This window comes from Passer domesticus, chromosome 4 (genome assembly GCF_036417665.1).
Source record: "Passer domesticus isolate bPasDom1 chromosome 4, bPasDom1.hap1, whole genome shotgun sequence".
Classification (NCBI taxonomy): Eukaryota; Metazoa; Chordata; class Aves; order Passeriformes; family Passeridae; genus Passer; species Passer domesticus.
Genome location: NC_087477.1, coordinates 63,514,679 through 63,536,134, shown reverse-complemented (window position 1 = coordinate 63,536,134; position 21,456 = coordinate 63,514,679). Strand labels below are relative to the sequence as shown.

The following is a 21,456-nucleotide window of genomic DNA, read 5'->3' as shown; positions in this document are numbered from 1 at the left end:
CATGCGTCTACAAGATGAGAAGGAGTTTCTGGTGTTTTTAACATAGACTTAGATGAATTAATTTGAGTAGAAAACAAATGTTCTGAATGAAGATGGAAAAGAAAAATGCCTAAAGGTTTAGCATTCCAGCCTCTATTTGACTGTTCTCTATAAAGATATTCTTCCGGTTTTAGCAGGGCTGAAGTTATAAAGTTAACTCCCTTTATAGCAATCTGAATAGTGCCATGTGTATTGGTACAGGTTTTTGGTAGCCTCTGGCCAGGTTTTGGTAGCCGGAGGGCTACAGGAGTGTCTTCTGTGAGAAGTTGCCAGAAGTTTCATGCACATTCAGAAGAGCCAGTGCCAGTCAGATCCAAGAATGGATAGGTATGCTGCTGTCCAAGGTTGGTCCAATTAGAAATGTTGGTAAAAACTCTGTGATAACATATTTAAAAGGAGAATAAAGGGTATTGCACAAATATAATTGCAACCAGAGAAGAGCTGGGTGAGAATATGCAAGAGGAACAACTCGGCAGACACCCAGGTCAGAGCAGAAAGAGGTGCTCCAGGCACAGGAGCTGAGATTCCCCTGCAGCCCCTTGTGCAGCCCATGGTGAGGCAGCTGTGCCCCTGCAGCCCATGGAGGACCATGGGAATATAGAGATCCACCTGCAGGCCAAGGAGGACACCCAGGCTGAAGAAAGTGGATGCCTGAAAGGAGACTGTGACTCTGTGGGAGACTTGTCCTGGAGCAGACTCTTGGCAGGGACCTGCAGACCTGTTGAGAGAGGAGCCCATACTGCAGCAGGTTTCCCAGTAGGAGCTGTGACTCCATGGAGGACCCACACTGGAGCATGCTGTGCCTGAAGGACATCACCCTGTGGCATAGTGACCCACACTACAGCAGTTCACAGAGAGATGTTGCCTGTGGGATGGACACATAGTGGAGAAGATGGTGAGCTGTCTCCCATGGGAGAGATACCATGGTGCAGCTGAAGGACTCCCCTCCCTGAGCAGAAGGAGAAATAACTTATGATGAACTGACTGTAACCCACATTCCCTGTTTTCCTGAGCTGCTTGATGAGGAAGTACTGCTCAGGAAGGAGGGAGAAGGCGGGAGGAAGTATTTTTAAGGTTTGTTTTACTTCTCATTATCCTACTCTGATTTTTTTTAGTAATAAATTCGAGTAATATCCCCAGTTCAAGTCTGATAACACACCATAGTTTTGGTTACTGCTTAAACTGTACTTGCACATCATCAAGACTTCCTCTGTCTCTCTCTCCACCCACTCCATCCCCTCAAAGTGAGTTGACTGGATGTCAACAAGAGACTGAGATGGGGCACAGCCAGCACAGGAAATCTGAGCTGACTAAAGGGATAGTTGATGCTGGTGGAATGAAGAAAGAAGTGGGGGAGGAATTAATGCGTTTTGTGATGGTATTTGTCTTTCCAAGTAACATGTGCTAAAGGCCTGCTTTCCTTGAAATGGGTAAGCATTTGTCTTATAGAAAGTAGTAAAATAGTTCCATATTTTACTAGTGCTTGCAGTTTTCATTCTTTCTAAACTGGCATTACCTCAATTCATGAGCATGCTCTCATTCTTTCTATTTTTCTTCCCATTCCCAGGTTGGAGTGAGTGAATGAGTGAGTAAGTGAGTGAAAACTGTGTTAGGTGTTTAGCTACTGCTCAGGGTCAAACCATCATGCATATCTAAGTTATGTAGGCTATGAGATTCACCTGGGGAATAATCTTTGTATAGTTACTGTGTGTGTTCTTCATTGTCTCAACAATTTAGGAAAATTAAAAATTACAAAATCACCTTGATTAAGCAGAAAATTCTTTAGAAATAAGCAAAGCATTATTGTTTACCTCTATTCTCCTATTTTTTTGATGCACTGTGGAACCATGATCTATTCCATGAAGAAATCTGCTTGTCCCACAATAATCAATAGTCAAGTTATATTTCATAGGAGCATGATAAATCATTAAATGTTATTTTGTCTCTTCTGGAATAGAGGTGCAACTAAGTCTTCAATTTTCTATAATGTTCTTCAGTAAGTACACTGTGCTGAGTGCTTTTTAGTCTGTCAGGATAAGTTGCCTACTACTCTGGAAAATTGTTTAAAAAATCTGGGATTTGTGCTTCTCACAGTTGATATTTGTGTGCACAAGTAAACTACTGTGTGCTAATACTCTTACTTTTGTTGTTACCATTTCAACTTCCATTAAAAAAAAAATTCTGTTTTTGGATTTAAGTGGTAAATGAAAACACTTATTATGCAAGACTACAAAAAAAAAAAATTACAGAGCTTCTGTCCTGCAAGCTCTTCGTCATTTAAAAACTTCATATATATAATCCTCGCAATGGAAGAAAATCTGTTGCATACCAGAAAGCTTTGGTGCCATTTCTTCAAGATTTTCTGCAAAGGTTTGCTTAAGAGAAATTCAACATACTTTTAGATTTTTTTCATGTTACACATTAACAGTATCTTTTAAATTGGGTTTTAGTTATAATGCAGAAAACAGCCTAGATACGGGAAAATAAAGGCAAATTTTGAGATTAAATGATGTGATGATGCCCATGGATGGATGGGATGATTGTATTCTGATTAAAAATTAGTAGTGAATGAATAAGCTAATTGTGCAGCAATTCAGTGATGAGCTTGATGCATATGGAGCATGTGGGAGCATGCCAAGAGGATCTGTACTTTTGTGGTATAGGTGAGAATGAGAAAGATTGTCTGTGGGAAACATTGACTTAACAAATTGTTTTTCAGAAGACATAAACAAAGTGTTAAATGAGAAGACAAAAAAAAGTATCTGCAGAAGTTGATCCTCCTCTTAAGTTGTGAAAAGATCAGGCATCTCGACTCAGTTAACACCTAAGGTTCTCCTAAAATCATGAAAGACAGACCCTTTCAAAGGGTAATTCATTGTAAATATTTTAGATACCTTGTACCCTAATTGCTGCATGATTTTATATATCTCATTCTGTATATTGTATTCTAAGCTGGATAAAATCCCAACTGGCCTTGTCTGACCTCATATCTGACGCTGTTTTGAGCAGCAAGATGGATTCAGGTGACATTCTGCCATTAATTTCAGGAATTATTTTGATCCTGCTAGCCTAAATGCATTATCAAAATATTTTACATTGGACACTTATTTGTCCTACTCATGAAACACAGTACATTTTTACTGATATCATGTTTGAAGACTGGAAAACATAATTTTGCCCCGTATTTTTGAGTATACCAAGTTTCTTCCACCATAAGTTATTACAATTGCCTGTGCAACACCATCAAGATCATAGGCTTTATGTTGACCTGACAACACAGATTCTGGACTTGTTTTAGCTTGTCTTGTTCTCTGCTGATTGTAATTAGTTTGAATTCTCAGCTAGCTGCAAAATATATTTTAGTTTAGTTTTACCTTGTAGAAAAAATAAGTAATTGTTCTGGCTGAATTGAACTGTCTGTGATCTCAGAATAAAATGTGCTGTAGAAGAGTGAGGTGTGATCTTATAACAAAATGTGCTGTGGAAGAGTGCAGATACCAGACAAAGATCCCAAACAATAAACACAAATCACTGCCATCTGTCACTGGTCATTACCAGAAAGTTTAACCTTGAGCACCACACAAACCCCTGTTGAGTTCAAAAACAAAAAGCCTGAGTAATGGGAAACCAATGACAAGAAAGGACACATTTTGACTTGTCGTAAAACCTTCCATTTCCAATCTACTTGATGAAGATGGAAAGAAACACTGGGGCGGTGAGCATAACACCACAGAAAAAGGGCTGTTAGTGGTAACATAATGTATAACAATTTCAATTATGTGGCTTTTCTATATTAATTTAGGCTATGATATTAGTATTGCTGTAACGGATAAACTGCTGCATTTTGATTAGATTTTAAGAGTTTAATTACACAGTAAATTCTTCACTCCATACAGACAACATATTCCATTCTGCACATAAGATTTTGAATGTAACATCAGCTGCCTAATTCTGTATGAGAAAATTATTTTGATTTTCACAAAAAATTTTGATTTTTCTCTTTCCTTGATCCTTCCAGAAAAAAATATTTCTGTGGCTTATCCTCAGACAACCTTGGAATTATATATTTTTCATACTGAAAAGAAGTTTTAAATACTGCTGAGTAGATTCTACTTTTCCCCATCCCCACTCCACACCCATTTATTCCTGTCTTCACTAGATTTTTGACATTCAGACTAACAATTTGATCACTTAGAACTTACCTTTGGACCTGGGAGATCCAGGACCATTTTCCCTGATACACACCATCACGCCTGTAAAATAGGCAGTCTTCCCACTAAGACATAATATCATTTCCACCTGTCAGTTAGAAACAGCTGCAATTGCAGCTTGTTCTGAGAAATTTTCAGAGGCAGCATTTTATGTTAATACCTTATTTTGAGCTATTTAATTTGAAGCTTTAGGTGCCGTTAATATCTCTTCAGTCCTTTGTATCACAATTATATTGTACTTTCTCTCCTTCACTTATTGTTGTCAACAGTCACTGCTCAGTGAATGATGACAGACTTGCCAGCACATTTATAACCTGAAAATAGAGTTAAATGCTATCAAAATCCAAATAATTTTCCAAAGAAGCAGATGCTGGAAATATTCTAAAATGGATAACAGGGAGGAAAGCACAGGTATCCTGGTTTTTCTGAGAATACTGACCTTATTACAGGACTAAGCTAACATGTGAAAGGAGCTGTACAGGAAGTTAGATAAAAGCTAGATTATAAAATCTTTCTTTTGAGAAGAATGCATTAGTCTACATATCTAATATTAATTGAGGCAAAGAAACTGGGTTTAGGCTTTGGGTTTGATTAATTAATTGATAAAAAAGGATTTTATCCTTTTTTTTTTTTCCTGATTAAAAAAAAATTAAAAAACAATAGAAAACCTGATATCAAGATTCAGGAAAGTTATATTTGAAGTTTGAGCCTTCATGCACATTTCGTCAATAAAAAACTCTAGACAGAATGCAATTAGGAAAGTGATGTGTTCATTTGGAATCTGAGCTTAAATGTTCTATTACTTTTTAAAATAAAGTCTAGATTGTCAGACCTAATAAATATTTCTATACTTTTGAGTAAGTATAAACATAGTTAAGCTATGGTGTAAGTGTAAGAGGAAACACTGCTATGTCTGTCAACCTCAATTAGCACACTGCTAAAGATAAAAGATTATTTTCAGCAATCAAAGAAGTTTTTAGAATAGAATAAATGAAACTTCAAAAGTTGACCATGGCAATGTATAATAAAAAAATTAAATTAGTCAAGAAAACTTAACAAAGTCATCAACTGTCTTCTAGGCAACAAATCAGGATTGGACTATTTCCATCTGCTGTGCCTGGAGGGTGAATCAGTTAATCATTTTTAACTTGGACTTTTAGATGACTATAATACTCTGGGACAAAATCTGGCACATTCCCTCCTTGTCTTTCAGGAATTTACAATTTAATGTTTTAATTGTGTGGCCTATCATTTTGTGATGTTTTATTCTGCTTGCAGAATAATACATACATTATCTTCTGTGACCAAACCAAAGAAGACTTAGTATTTTTCACAGATTCGTTCACTGAAAACTAAGAGGAAAAAAAAAGAAAACCTAAAAAAAGTTTTAATTGCTACTTCTGCCTCCAGACTCTTTGATTAAAGTGGCTATAACTTACACTCAAGGAAGCAGTAACTTAGGAAATATCTCACCATATCACCTCTCTGGTTTCCTTACCTCCAGCTCTTTTAAATGACACTCATGGTTTTTTTTTTTTTTACTGATCTTTAAATATTGCATCTGTCTTGACCTTGGAAAAAGGTACCTATTGATTTCTCTACCAGTGACAAATAGAACAGAAAAATAATTTTACTGGCGTTTAGGTGAACAACAAACTAAAAGGAGCCTTCTGTTGACTCATTTCCAACACCTCCTCAACAATGATGTTGCACCATATGTACAGAATAGGTTTGATAATTTGATAGCATTTAGCTCTATTTTCAGAAATTAGAATGAAGGTGATGTTACTGTATCATAGATCCAGCAAGCAGAACAGAAGACTAGCAGAGCTAAACAAGGAACTTCCTCTGGAGCTCAAGAGGAAAAAGAAATTGTATGATTTGTAGAAGAAATTTTATGATTTGTAGAAGAAATTGTATGATTTGTAGAGATCAGGCTTTGGGGGAAGATTACAGTATGATGGTTCTTATATGCAGGGAGAAGACATGCGAGGCCAAGGCTCCATTAGAGTTAGAACCAGCTGTAAAAACCTGATAATGAGAATGGCTTCAAAAAGTGCTTCATCATTATGTCTGCTTTTCATAATCACTCTTGAGCACCTGAAAACTTTGTGCAGTATGGACTGTGAGTAGCCTGGCTCGAGGCCCACAGAAAGGAAGGTGAAACTGGTGCAAAGTTTGCAGGGGAAAGAGAGGGGCAGAACCCCTGACCTTTGCCTTCCCCCCAGCACCATCACCTGCTGTGAGGCACCCTGAGGTCTCTGGGAGCCAACATTGCCCACTTGGGGAGAACCCCCCCCCACCATGGTATTCACATGCCGTCTGAACAGAGAAAATCTGTGAGAGAAACAGAGAAAAGAATGATCAAAACAATTCTTATCTCATTTGCTGCTCCTGTGTTTGTGCTCATGTGGAATGTGTCCTGGAGATCGTTTACCCAAGGTGATTCCTTGATTGGATTCTGGTGGAATTATGTTAATTAGCCTATCAGGTCCAAGCTGTGCCCTGACTATCAGGAGACAGTCATGAGTTTTCTTTCGTATTTCTCAGTAGTTAGTAGTAAGTATGATATAGTATAGGATAGTATCTGTCTTTAATATAGTTGTAATGTAATATAGCATAGTTTTAATAAAGTGAGCATTCAGCATTCCAAAGCCTTGGAGTCAGATGCCAATAATTTCCCAGACATTGGGGTTGCCTGAAATTACTATACCCCCAACCCTGACCCTGACAGGAGTCACAGTGAGCTGTGGAACCCCCACCTGCTCCCGCGGCTGCAGTGAGAGCACCGCGAGTGCCCCGAGGTTTGGCTGCTGCCATCGGGCACTGCGCCTGCATCCCGGAGCAAGGGCTGCTGCATCCCAGCCAAACTGCTCCCGAGATCAGAGAAGGCAGATGAGACACTTCAGACAGCAGTGAAAAAAGGGGCAAAAAATGCTTCGTTCCTTCCCCCCATGTCTGAGCAACAACAAAGGTAGCACAGCGTAGTGATAACCTATCTTATGCTTTTTAAAGTAAATGTAGCTTTTTCTAACTTTTCTTTACTTCTCTCTTTCTCTTTGCCTCTTTTAATATTAAATAAAAAGATATCAATTTTTTGGCATCAACATTTAATCTCATTTGGTTTTAATCTCTTTTTTTTGGGAATATTTTGCATCTTCAAAGTTCTTTCTGTTTTATTCACAAAGAGTTAATTCTCTTTACTCTTCTGTGTTTAAAACAGTTCGTAACAGTGTTGTTTCAGATAGCAAAAGCTTCTTAAAGTAGTTCCTGATAGCAAGTGAAAATCTAAGATGTTGAAGATGGTCATGTGAAGAAGTGGAGACATCCAATGAAATTTTTGCCTCAGTGTTTACTAATATTGATTGACCTTGGGCTTCTCAGTCACCTGAGTATGTGGACCACAAGAGTGAGACAGTGACTTCATTTGTGGACCCTGAAATTGTAAGGAACCATCTGTATCAACTGAATGATCATAGTTCCACAAGGGCTGATGGGATTCATCCCAGAGCACTGAGGGAGCTGGAGAATGTTAGAGCAGGCCCATACTTGCCACTTACCAAAGGTCTTGGGAGTCTGTGCAGCTTCCTGCTGACTGGAAGCTAGTCAATGTTATTTCAATCTACAAAAAAGGGCACAGGGAAATACAGACCTGGTAGTCTAATCTCAGTTCCTGGGAAAATTATGGTGAAGATGGCACTGAGTGCTATGGAAAGATATTTAAAGAGCAATGGAACAAAGAGGGCCAGTCAACATGGGTTCACGAGGATAAGCCCTGTTTAGCTAACTTGATATCCTTCTGTGACAAGACCACCTGCCTAGTGGGTGAAGGGGAGGCAGTGGATATGGTTTTCCTGAATTTTCGAAGGCTCAGGAAGTAGTTCTGGCTGTGGCCAATGCCTGTGCTGTCTTTCAGGTGTTTTTCAAAACTCCTCCTAAAAATCTTTTCAATAACTATACCAGACACTGAAGTGAGACTGGCAGGCCTGTAGGTTCTGGGGTCCTCTTTCTTGCCCTTCTTGAAAACTGGGACAACATTCACCACCTTCCAGTCAGCTGGGACCTCTCCAGGCCAAGACTGCTTAAAAATCATTCAGAGAGGCTTTGACATCAGCTATTGTTTGTTTAGCTCCCTAGACTGTTGTCATCTGCAATCTTAACAATCCTACTCTTTATTTCACTATTTAGGTACTGAATGAACCAGTGTCTTCCTTGTGCACTTCTCCCAATGCAAACCCTTGCATAACCCCACCTAAATAATTCTTTGATTAAGAACTACTTATGACACTCAGCAAATATTGATTTTTACATAGGTTTGTACATATTTTATGATGATTTTATCTTAATTTATATTATGTAAAATTTATTGGCGGTTGTGATCTGAAGGCTTAACCACGCAAAACTGTACTGGGCCAAAGTTCAATGTATTGTTTAATCAATATTGCCAATTTAAGATATTAGGGTGCTTGAGTCTCTCTATGAATAATGCAAAAACTCTCATCAGTCACGCCTACTTTGTTCACACCTAATTCTTCTGTTGGAATTAATAAGCAGAATGGTAGGTTTGTAAAACTGGGACATGAGGAAGCTGTGAAAACTTTAATTGTAAATCCTTTCTGTATGGACAGAAATTAAAAGAAAGGAATAATCCATTTTTGTGTATAAAACTGTTGTTTATTCTAATGTGAAATGTTTTATTACTCTTGCTTTCACAAATACATTTCTGATGATCTGAAGTGTATAATTTTTGGTGGACTGGTAGTTTTAGAACATGGATCTTAAACTCAGAACTGCCTTTTTTTTCTAGAGTAAGAGTAGGCAAATCTTAAGTTTCATTCAAAGTTGATCTTTTAGAAGATAACTGCTGAGCTATAGAATTGATCTCATTAAATTGATCAAGGCCTACCAATTTACCTCAGACGATTTAAATAGCTCAAATGAAGTGGAAATGCTATATATAATATGTCCATATATTATATGTTCTATTTTTTCTTGCTAAAGACAGGCTAGAAGGATCTAGACCAAAAGAAGGAGATAACTTACCAATTACCATCATTCCTTCACTGCCAATTTCTCTCCTTTCTCCCTCAAACTGAGCTGCAAAGCAGGGAAGGGGGATTGGGGGTTCATGGCCTATCCATAAAAATTTCTTTATGCCACTTCTTCCTTCTTACAATATTAGAAAAGTTTTAAATTATTGATACAGATTTGTATTATAAAATAACCATTGTATTTAAATTACTGGTTGGTGAGAAACCAGTATTTAATAAGTAGTTCAATATTCTTCATTAATAGTTGTTGAACTATTCTATGACTGTCACAAAAAATAGCCTTCTTTATTGAAATTATTTGTGGATAATGACATTTCAAAATCATATTTCTCTTTCTATATATTGCAGACAATGTATTCCACATTAATTAAAGGCATCCCATGTGCCATTATCTTCTGAACATTTTCATAGTTACATTTATTGTGAACTGGCTGCCTTGCAGTCTTCTGTCCTATTTAAGATTCTTCCTAAATAGGATTCTTCCTTATTTCCTTTTATGCAAATAAACATTATTCATGTTTAGATGGTTCAATGTACAGTACATGGGATAAGTAACTGTTTTTTATGGAGCTGGAGTTAAAGGTATTTTTTGAACCACATTTTGGCATTTGCTTATGATTCTAAAACCTGAAGTCCCTTTTACTAGCTTCACTCTCTAAGTTTTCCTATACTTATATGGAACATACAAGCTTTTTTCATCCCAGTAGATGTAAAATATTCACCCTTAATTATCTTAAGGGATAAAAAAAGCCTTTCTTCTGAAGTTTTATGTTACCACATACCCCTTAAGATATGATCAGGCAGAAGCCTTTGACTTTTTTTCCATATTTGCCAGCCCCAGGTCTCAAAGGATTGCAAGCTTTCAACTCCATTTAATTTCCTAATTACTATTTAGATAATTAAATTGCCCTTACTGCTCATGAGTGGCTCTGAGTAGGAATTACACGGCATTTTATAAATGCAGTCTGTACTTTCTTTTGAAAACCAGGGTAATTCCACTCTGTCTGTTCATGTTTTAACAAAGCAAAGTTCTGTGTTGGAAATGTTACTAATATTATATGCAGCCCAGCAATCTAAGCTCAGTATCCTGTGTATGGTGAACGGATAAAATGTCCTTGTAAGTACAAAGTGCATCTGAGGGAGACTGTGATTATAACTTGTGTGAGCCATTATATGAAATTAGAATGTGTATTAGTTAATTTTTCTTACAAATTAAATCCCCTGTTTGTTCATAGCAATACACTGAATTATATTTCAGTCTTGTCTTTATAATTTATCGTTCTTAACATTGTGAATTAAATTCAGGTCTGCCACCACAGTAACCTTATTAATTTCTAATTGCTTTCCATTTCAATTATTTTCTGTTTTGACCAACCAATAAGTGCTAAATAAAGTGCTCACAAACAACAGCAAAAAATTATTCCAATAACAAAGATCCAGATAAAATAAGAGCAGTACTGTGTGGTAAATAGGAAAAATAAGAACATGGAAGAAAGATGGAGGGAACTAGCATTATCAAAGACAATATTCCTTCTCTCAGGGCTGTTAACAGACATAACTTAACAGATGAGCTACAGCTCTTACCACTTCCACTCCTCTTTCCCATCCCAATGGGTAACAGAACTGTCCTTATATCCTAAGTATATTTTATATGCTTACAAATGAGGTCAAGCACCATCTCAGTTTTGAGTATGTCATACAGAAGTTAAACAAAACGGGAGTAATTTTAACATAAGATGAAGCATGAAGGCTGTGGTGGTTCTGTTTGTTAACAAGCAAATCAGAGATCCATTCCTCTGGGGAGGCCAAGGTCAGGAGGGCATGGAGGAGTGCTAAGGGCAGCAACAGCTTTAGACACTCGATTTTAATCCACTGCTTCATACCTGTCAGTGGTCTCAATTAGTCTAACCACATTCCTTGCATGATTTTAAGAGTCCCACACCTTAAGCAAAATGCATGCCTACTTCTGCTTGGCTCCCTTACAAGTATTTATAGACATCAAAGAACATAGAAATAATTTTGTCTTCTCTAATATTAGCAGATGATTGTAAGAAGAGGTGTGTGTTCACACATATAATCATTCTATGCATTTTTTTCTCATGTTGTTTAAGGGTGATAGATGCAAAAATATTTTCCTAGAATTTCAGTAGCCTATAAAGTGAAGGGAAAATATATGTTAAGAAATTGTCTATGATTTTTTTTTATGTCAAAAAATAGATGGTGTAAAGAGTTTTTAACTCAACTTAACAAATAGGTTTTGCATGAGAAGTTTGATTAATTATATTTTCAAAGCATCAGCGTTCCATAACGAAGTAAAGAACTAGCTTGTGGTTTCCTTTTCCTTTTTTCCCAAAAGAACGATGTGATTGGGTTGCAGCAGCTATTAAGCGATTGAAAATAGCCGACAACATTGTATCCAACATAAAATAAAGGGTTTCAATAGCAAGGGCTGCAGGTCGTTCTGTAAGGGAGGAGGATATGAGCCACCTTGTGCCATTCCTGCATGCAGGGTCAGAGCCTTCCCTGAGGGATTACAGCCCATGGATGATCCTCAGTGGAGCAGGGGGGCAGAAGGAAATAAGGAGCAGGTGAGGAAAACAAGTGAGAAGCATGGAGTAGCAGAAAGAAATCTTTGCTATGGCCTCAGCCTCCTGCACCATCTGTTGCCACATCACCAAGGTGGGACTGAGTGTATGTGACAAAAGCAAGGGGAATTTAGGCTAGGAAGAGGGGAGGAGGCGTGTTTGGTTATGCCTTTTGCTTTTCTTATGGTGAGTTATTTGTATGAAAACGAAAGTCAATAACATAAGCCAGTAAGGGCAACACAGAAAGAAAATAAATACAGGTCCATATTTCTGGGTGTATTATTTTATCCTTATTAGGGTCAAAAGAAAAACTCTCATTTATTTCAGCAGGACTGAGTTTTCTGTGGTCAAATAGAGCTTGTCACAAACACATTAAAAATGGTGTGTTACCTAGATTTACAAGCTTTCTATGTAGGCTTCTTTCCTATTCTTTTTTTTATAGTTGATGGAAAGAGTACCTACAGAAGTCAAAAAGAGATTAGTCAAAGAAACAAAATTATATTACCAGGTGCAGATTTTTATCATAGATATAAATATAAAAAAAATTAAATCTTCTTGTCTAGAGAAATAGACATGAGTAATCAGCTGAATTTTGAAAATTTATGCTGAATGAAAACAACAGTTTAAAACATAGGTCATCAACAACTACCCATTGTCAATGTTACAATAAAAATTTCCTACTCATAATTATACTAAACAAAAGTTGTGCAAATTTATTAACTTCCACATTAGGTAAAAGAGTTAGGGGGTACAAATTTGTGATATTTAAAATGTCAAAACATTTAGAAGTCTTGGATATATTTCTTGAACTCTAAGTTGAAATATGTGAAGTAAACTTTTGAAATACAGGTATATGAAGTTGTGGTTGAAATAATGTTAAGTGGTAGTGACTAAAAATTATATTTGTCTATCTATGATGGTTTTACATATACAGAAATCATTCTGTAGCAGATGGAATAGCACTAATGCACAAGTTGAGGGTGAAACAGAATATCAGATAAACTTTCTTGTCCAAAAATAAAATTGTTCAGTGTAACCTACTGGGCAGTGGCTTGAAAACAGTGAAAATTTGACACTGGGATCCCAGTAGGTTACACAGAAAACTAATTCAATACAAACTAACCCATGCCAATTCAAAGCTGTTTAACAAAGTGTGATCTGTTAACAGGAATGTTTGGTGTTGAATCAGCTCTTATCAGTATGCTGTACTCCTACTAACACTACCTTGCATTTTCTGTTTTCTTGAAGCTGGCCTAAAACTCATTTAACTTTCAGACGCTTTAATACAATAGTTATGTGACTGCAAGAGACTGAGATCAAATTCTTATCACTGTATGAACAGTTATAAATTCAACACTATGATCTTAAAACCATATTTGAGGAACTTCACCAAAACCTATAGTCAAGAAGTGATGATGACAGTTGTTAGTGATAATATTTTTTTACAGTTAAAAGCAGTGCATACCATTGCCCATTTCCTACTTTTTACTTGTTAAACACTTATCTAAAAGTCTTCTTTTTCTTGATATTAGAAATCAAGATTTAACTTCTTTGATATAGAGTTGTAGTTCCAAACAGAACCTTTCCTTGCATAGACCTGCAACCTGAAAAATCTTGAGAATAAATTTATAATATATTGTGTTACGTTACATTATATTTGTTAGGTTACATTATGTTATGTTATATTATATTGCATTGCATTGTTATACTATTATTAGCTTTGTTTATATTTTATTTTATTCTTTTTTGAGTAAATTATTTCATTTAAGGTGTCAGTAGGCCAGTATTTTCTTAGGCAAAAAATGAAAAAAGAATACCAATGACCAAGAACAAGCAGCATTAGTATAAAATTAAAAATAATTATAACACAATTTCTGAATGTGTTTACAGGCTTATTTTAATTAATCATTACCATAGCTGATGTTGATGTTATGGTAAAACATTGTGTTTCTTTTCATTTGAAATGTATTATTTAATGAATGATGAAACATTTTCCATTTTGTGTACAGGGAAAAAAATTGTTCTGATAAAAAATACCCCAACTTATTATTTTCAGATGTGTGAATGCACATGTTCACATGTGTTTTTATATGAGTATATGTATATATGCATCCATTTTCTTTAGCATATGGTGCAAACCTGCCAAGGTTGCAGGTTTGATCTCAGTACAGGCCATTCACTTAAGAGTTGGACTCGTTGATCCTTGTGGGTCCCTTTCCCCAGAATACACACTCAGAATATTCTGTGGTTCTGTGTGAGTCTGTAATTTTCCACGGGCTAGTTTTTCTTGTTGTTACTTACATTAGTTAAAATCCTTATTATCATATCTGAAAAAGGGTGCAGGGAAAGCTGGAGCAGCATGAGGTAATAACACATCTACATCAAATATCAGAGTTAAATACCCATTTTATATATTTTGAAAACAATTTCTGTAAAGGAAAAAGCCAACATACAGCACCACACTCTGTTTGAGGTGACATTTTCAATAGTTTATAGTAGCTATCCAAAACATCACAAATGGAAATACAAGCTACCTTTACTAGTCCTCTGTTATCTGCCTAAAGTGCAGGAAGCCAACATCAAACACAGAAAATTAATTGAATATTGGATTGTTTTCAAGATGCATCAGTAATGTTCTCAGATTGCACTAAAAACCTTTATCTTTTGGAAGTCATATTTTGATTGATTTTCAGATGCAATCTAGTCAAAAGTATTTTGAAATCTATGGAGCCTTCCTATTTATATTTACTTCAGTGATTTTGAACCAGATCCATATCTGACAGCATTGTTTAAGATGATTAAAACCAATTTTAAAACAGTAAGTGTAATTAAAAAATGCATATGAACTAAGAAATATTGCCATCATTTCAAATGGCAGTGCACCAATTCCCTCTTAACATAAATAGCAATATGTTATTATGGAAGTGCAAGGGGATGTTTCATTTGTAATTCAGGAACAGTGAGGCATCACAGTTGACACACTAAGTCCAAAGACTGCCAGCTATACACATACCTATGCTCATATATACTACGTTCCTTGTGGCCAGTTCAGATGTTAGAGCAATTATGGCAAAGTGGTAAGAACAGTTAACTTACAGAGAATATGGTCATTTTTGTCACCTTTTATATACATGGTGATGAAGTCCAAATTTTTGTTTTATTCATAGTTTAATTATGCTCTAGAAATAAAATCTTTCAGTAAAACTTCAGCAAAATACAGATGCATTTTAATATAATGTTTTAATTGGTGATTTCTTAGGTAAGAAATATCATTAGTTTAGTAAACTAATACAGAGACACTGAATTATAAAATTTCAGTCAAAGCTGAGTTTATTGAGTCAGAGATTCTCCTACTACAGAAGATACCAGCACTGTAACACAAACATGAATAAACTTATCAAAACTAGTTCTATGGGATGCTATTATCGGTATCTGGAGATATTATGATGAATCATAAAGCTTTAATTATAAAGTTGTAAAAATAACATGTTTAGATAATACCACATAGTTTTATGGGGGAGAGGAAGGGTGTGTGTATGTTACATTTCTGTTAAGGCATGTTTAATTATATACAGAGATACATATTTATTTATTTATTTACTACATATATATACAGGACAACTCTGTTGCCAAGAGATGAAGAGTATATTGAATACTTATAAAAAAACTTAACACTGAACTAAGTAAAATTAATTCAAAAGTGTAGTCCTAAAAAAACCAAAACCAGAAAAATTGGAAGGAAAATAAAGGACTCTAGTAAGCTATCTGAGTTGGTAATTCACAGAAACAAGAACACCATTAGAAGATATTGCTACAAAACAGATGATGCTGCACTTTCTGGCCTAAAGCCAGGTTTAGTAGCAAAAGTTAACACAAAGCACAAACTATAGGAAATATGAAAGTCTGATTTAAGGATGAAAAATGCTTCTACTCAACCAAACTCACTTTAAAAATAGTGACAACCTCAATGATCTGAATAGTAAGTTTCCATTTTTTTAACAAATAATTTCTGAAAGTATGACCACAAGGTCATGAGATTGCCTGATCCCATAAAATATTTAAAATTAATTTCATTTGTCTCCTTTTGTTTCTCTAATAATTAATTAGGAATCATCTTCTTGACTTCACATGTCCCTCCCATATTAGCAAACCTCTGTAATGATTCAGCATGAAGCATGGAAAACAAGTATATGTTGTACAGAGCACGGTTACTATTTTTGGTCCAGAAGTTCTGTGATTGCCTTAGAAAAGCCACACTGCCATGCATATAAGGATTTCCTATCATCATGTCTCCTTTAATTTAGTTCTTCAGTCACAGCTCAGCAACACTGGCATCATTTTCCTGTCTGAGTCCTGTGAAACCTGGCCCAATGGTCTCTCTTAGGTGCACAAAAGACCATAAACTAAATGACCAATAAAATAATATAACTATAAGGAAAAATGTGGTTATCTTTGCTCATGACATTCAAGTACATGACATGACAAGTACAAAAGACAAGTCCTACACTTGTAAAGAAAGAGCTTCCATTGAGTACTAGAGGCTGGGACTTCACTAGCAGGGAAGATCTGGGAAGATCTTCTGACAAAGATCTGGTGGCACTGATAAACAGCAAGCTGGGCATCAAAAAGTAGCACAAGCAGACCAAGAACCTCCTGAGTTATACTAAGAAGTGCATGACTAAGAAGTCAAAGGGAGGTGATTTTATCTTTTTCTTCAGAACTTGTGAGACTGTATCTGGAGTCCAGTATAAAATTTTGGACCTCTCAGTCAGTCAAAGTCATTGGTTAATTGGAGCAAGTTAAAGCAGAGTCAGCAGTGTGGTCAGGAGCTGGAGAGCTTTTACTGTGAATAGAGACTGAAGGAGCTGGAATGGGTCAGACTGGAGAAGAGGTGGCTCTGATCTCCTAGATGTTGATGAGGTCATCAAGACCATGGAGCTGCTCACAGTGCTCTGTGGTGGTAAGACATAAATTGAAATGAGAGAAACTTTATCTATAAGTGAACAGTCAAACAGTGAAACAGGCTGTGCAGAGATGTGAACTCTTCATCTTTGGGGTTTTTAAGAACCAGCTGGATTAAAATTTGAGTAACCTGGTTTGACCTCTGATGTGACTGTCATGCACAAGAAGTTGGATTTTCAACATCCTGATGACCCCCATAAAATGAACTATCCTATGATCCTAAGGGTGCTCATTTATCACATGGTGAAATAGAATAAAAATCCATGAAATAACTGTAAGGCAAGGATTTTGGTTCTTTTCACTAAAAGTTTACTTGAACTCTCAGAATAAAAAAATGTCTTGAAGACTGCATTCAAAACTTAGATAATCAAAATCTTCCCTGAGGTGTTGCATAGCCCTGGGAAGACTCAAAACCTCTAGGAGCTTCTTTAAATTATACAGCTGTGTAACTAAATTATGGTACAGCAAAAGCCTCATTATTCTCCTTAACAGCCAATGTTGAATACTTGTGATGCAGAATATATACATAAACTAGACTGAAACTACATTTCCACACTCACTATTGAGAATAATTAAGCTTACAAACAAAAGTTTTATTACAAAATAACAGTTTACAAAAAGAAGAATCTGTGACAGAACTATCGGTTGAAAAAAACCTCACTAAATTGAGAAATGGTGCATTTTAAAAATTATAGGATACACACAAAACTACTGTATGATCATCAGCAAAATTTCAGATGGAGTAGATGCGTCTGGAGAAAGAAATTGCTGAAGTCTTACCCTGGTGTGTGGCTCAGATATACAAGATACAAATAGACAAATATTAGTAAGTAAATAGGCAAAAATCAGGTCGATTATTTTGTGTATAAAGGAGACAAAATATCTTTTCCAATTTCTTTTTCTGAAAGTAGAATAGTTTCACTTGAAGAAATGCTGTGTATTGTGATCAAGAAGAATATGTTTAACTTTATTCCTTTTATTTGAATAATCAGATAAGCCACTTTCAAAACTGATTTCTCTTTTACCAGTGGGTGAGCAGAATGAACAAAAAAACCAATAAATTCTTTCTAATTTACAGGAAGCAAGGATTACCAAGGACAGTTTGATATATGGAATTATTGTACATATTATCAGATAAGAGTCCTAATTAAGAAAAAAAAAAAAGAAACTGGAAATGTTTATTAAGAATTAAAACAGCATCATCTCCTTTGACTTTAAGAATCCAGACCTTGCAAATGCAATAACATATTTTTCCCTCTTGAACATATTCCTTATAGAAAGGACAAGCACACTAACCTCAATAATATATCCAAATTAAAACCAGTATTTTTACATGATGATATGTTTCAAAAATGTTTGATTGATGTATATGTAATCAAGGATTATTATCAGTAATTCTTAACAGTGACTCTTTACAAAATTATGGTCAAACTTTTTTCCTTTACTGTGAAAAAACATTTATTTCTTACTGAGGTTAGCCAGTATGTTTCATTTCCATCAAAAATGGGACAGATTCACCTTTTTCACTCAAGTTAACCTGGTAGTTGAAACTAAGCTAAAACTTTATTTGGTTTCAACTGATATGTAGGAAAAAAAATCAAAATGAAAAGAAAACAAAGCAAAGGAACCACAACCTTTCCCTCCCCTGCACAACTTCCTTTTACAGATTTCTTTAACTCCCTAGCTTGTTCAGGGACAAAAGGTCTCAGTCTTACAAGCAACTTTCTCTCCCAATGTCATTCTGTCTTCATTTACATGTTTTCTTCTCCTTTTGACAGAAATTTGAAAGCATAAGTAGGTGCACAAATTGTCTCACTGGCTTGTGAATATTTGCATAAATTCACAACTTTTACTGAAAACTTTCCTAAGCATTTGCAGGAAGGATACCTTTTTCCATGCAGAAATGAAACAGATACAGTTTTCTTTCATCATATTGCTGATTACTATGTCTTATTATCTATAAATAGTAGCCTTTACTGAGATTCCGCCCAAGGAGCTTACTCTAAAATTTCTGCATATCTTAATTTTATCATTATATTGACAAGCCAAGTTACAAAGTTAAAACCAGGTCACTAGAAATAAAGAACATTGGAAATTTTACTATGGCATTTAAAAAAATAATTTATTTCTTCATATTAATAAATATAAATCTGCTGGAAACTGGAATTCAGATGAGGGTAAATTTATACATATCTAGCCCAATTTTTTCCCTCTTTTACAAAAAAGAATGATTTTGAATAATTTTTGACCTCAAAACTTGCCCTCAAGTATTGGACTAAAAATAAATATCTGTAAATTTTATGTTTTTTCTTTTCTTGCAGCTAAAACTGGTGCAGACTGCTGCATGCACACACGCACATAGGCTAAGCTGAGAGATGAACAGCTATCATGTCTTTTGCCTAGAGCAGCGCTTTCCAACCTTCAGGCTATTCTGAGCCAAATCAGCTCATTCTTGGGTTTGGAAAAGTCTGGCAGCAATTATGGGACTCTGCTGTGAATACTTATAAACATGAATGAGATTTTCTTATAATATATATAAAAACAAATCTGAAATCTATTCTACATTTTCTAAGCAGGAGCCAACTTATTCTTTTAGATATGCAGCACTTGAATTTCGATATATTCTTTTATAAAGGTTGCTGTTAGCATTAAAAAAGAAAAGTTTGGTGTAATTATACTCATATTTATAACCCTAAGATGTTGTATGAATAAATGACATCTTTTAAGCTGGGTTAGGTTGCTATTGTGATTTTAAATATGTTCTCTGTTTGATCCTTACTCTGGTTTTGGTTTTCTTTTTTTTTTTTTTCATTTTTCTTTGTGTGTTTCTGAGATATTTTCCTTCCAATTGCTGGGGACAATTTCAGTTTCCATTCAACCGAAAGAAGATAGATGAGCTTATTTCCTCTGTCCATGGTGTTTGTCATCCTTGCTTAAAGAAAGTTAGCAGCATTAGGGAAAGTCACGCATTATTTTTCAATTTTTAAAATTTGACTGAGTTTTAGACTTTCCTGTTATTTTCTTGGGCTTTCTTTATATATGCTTATTGCTTGATTTATTATAAGCAAGAAGAAATTAAATGTTCCCTAGCATGAGTGCTGTTTCTTGGGCACAATCATTTAATATATTTCTAGTCCTCAAGAGTGGTTTGAGATGAGACTAACTGGCATGTGAACACTCAGTTCTTCAATTTTTTTTTCTTTTTAAAAATAGGAGTTATGTTTCCCCTTTTTTAGTCAATGGGAATTTTATAGAACTACTACAATGGCTCAAATGTAGATAGACAATGCCACTTCCTCTGCATTCCTTTATGACCTGCATTTGCATCTCATCAGGTCTCATGGTCTTGTGCACCTTGAGGTTGCTTAGATGGTCTCAGACCTGATATTCTCCTTCAGTGGGAAGTTTTTTTATTTTCCCAGTTCTTGACTTCATCTTCTGCAACTCAGTAACTGTGGCTGGAACACTTCCCAGTAAAGACTGAGGCAAAGTAGTCATTGAGTACCTCAACCTTCTCCACATCCTGGGTAACCAGATCTCCCATTTCTTTCTGGAGGGCCCAGATTTTCCATAGTCCTCCTTTTATGGGTGATCCAGCTACAGAAGCTTTTCTTATTGGTCTTGATGTCCCTGGTCCAATTAAATTCTGTCAGAGCTTCAGCATTCCTAATCTGATCCCTGACTGCTTCGACTATTTCTCTCTCCCTGTATTCCTCCCAGGGTACCTGTTCTTGCCTCCAACCTCTTTAGGCCTCCTTTCTGTGTCTGAGTTTGTCAGGAACTCATTGCTCATCTATGCTAGGCCTCCTGGCATTTCTGCCTGACTTCTTCTTGGGATGTATCACTCCTGAAAAGGTAACTCCTGAATGTTAACCAAGTTTCTTGGACCCTTCTTCCCTCCAGGACTCTATCCCATGATTCTGTACTGAGCAGGTCCCTGAAGAGTCCAAAATCTGTTATTCTGAAGTGTAGGGTAATGAGCTTGCTATGTGTTCTACTCATTGCCCTAAGGACCATGAACCCCACCACTTCATGGTCACTGAAGCCAAGGATTTCCTTGAGTCTCACATTCCCAGCAGCTCCTGCTTGTTTGTGATAATAAAGTCCAGCATTGCATGTCTCCTCCTTGTCTCTTCTATTACTTGGAGCAGGAAGTTATCATCAATGCAATCCAGCACCCTCTTGGGTTGTTATGTCCCTCTAACAGATATCAGGATATTTGAAGTTCCCCATTAGGGCCAAAGTTTGTGAGCATGGGGCTACTCCTGTATGTCTGTAGAGGATTTCATCTGATGGGTCTTCCTGGTTGCATGGGCTGTAGCAGATCCCCACTATCTGAACCTGCCATCCCTTTAATCCTATCCCACAAGCTCAGCTTCTCATACTTCTCCCAGCAGAGCTCTATGTATTCCAGCTGGTCACGGACATAAAAAGCAGAACCTCTCTTCTTCCTGTCTTCCCTGCCTGTCTTTTCTAAAATGCCTATATCCTTCCATTCCACCATTCCTGTCATAGGACCCATTCCACCACATATCCATGATACCAGTAAGACCACAGTCTTGCAGGCATGTGTACATCTCTAATTCCTTATTTATTCTCCATGCTACA

The 21,456-nt window shown here is 36.1% G+C and overlaps 1 long non-coding RNA gene across 1 annotated transcript; it reads left to right on the top strand.

The window, feature by feature from the left end:
• Nucleotides 1-11,892: 11,892 nt before the first annotated feature.
• LOC135300054 (uncharacterized) lies at nucleotides 11,893-19,580 on the top strand. The gene is made up of 2 exons (XR_010361925.1): nucleotides 11,893-11,980; nucleotides 19,170-19,580. It is a non-coding gene; the product is annotated as an uncharacterized LOC135300054 (long non-coding RNA).
• Nucleotides 19,581-21,456: the final 1,876 nt, after the last annotated feature.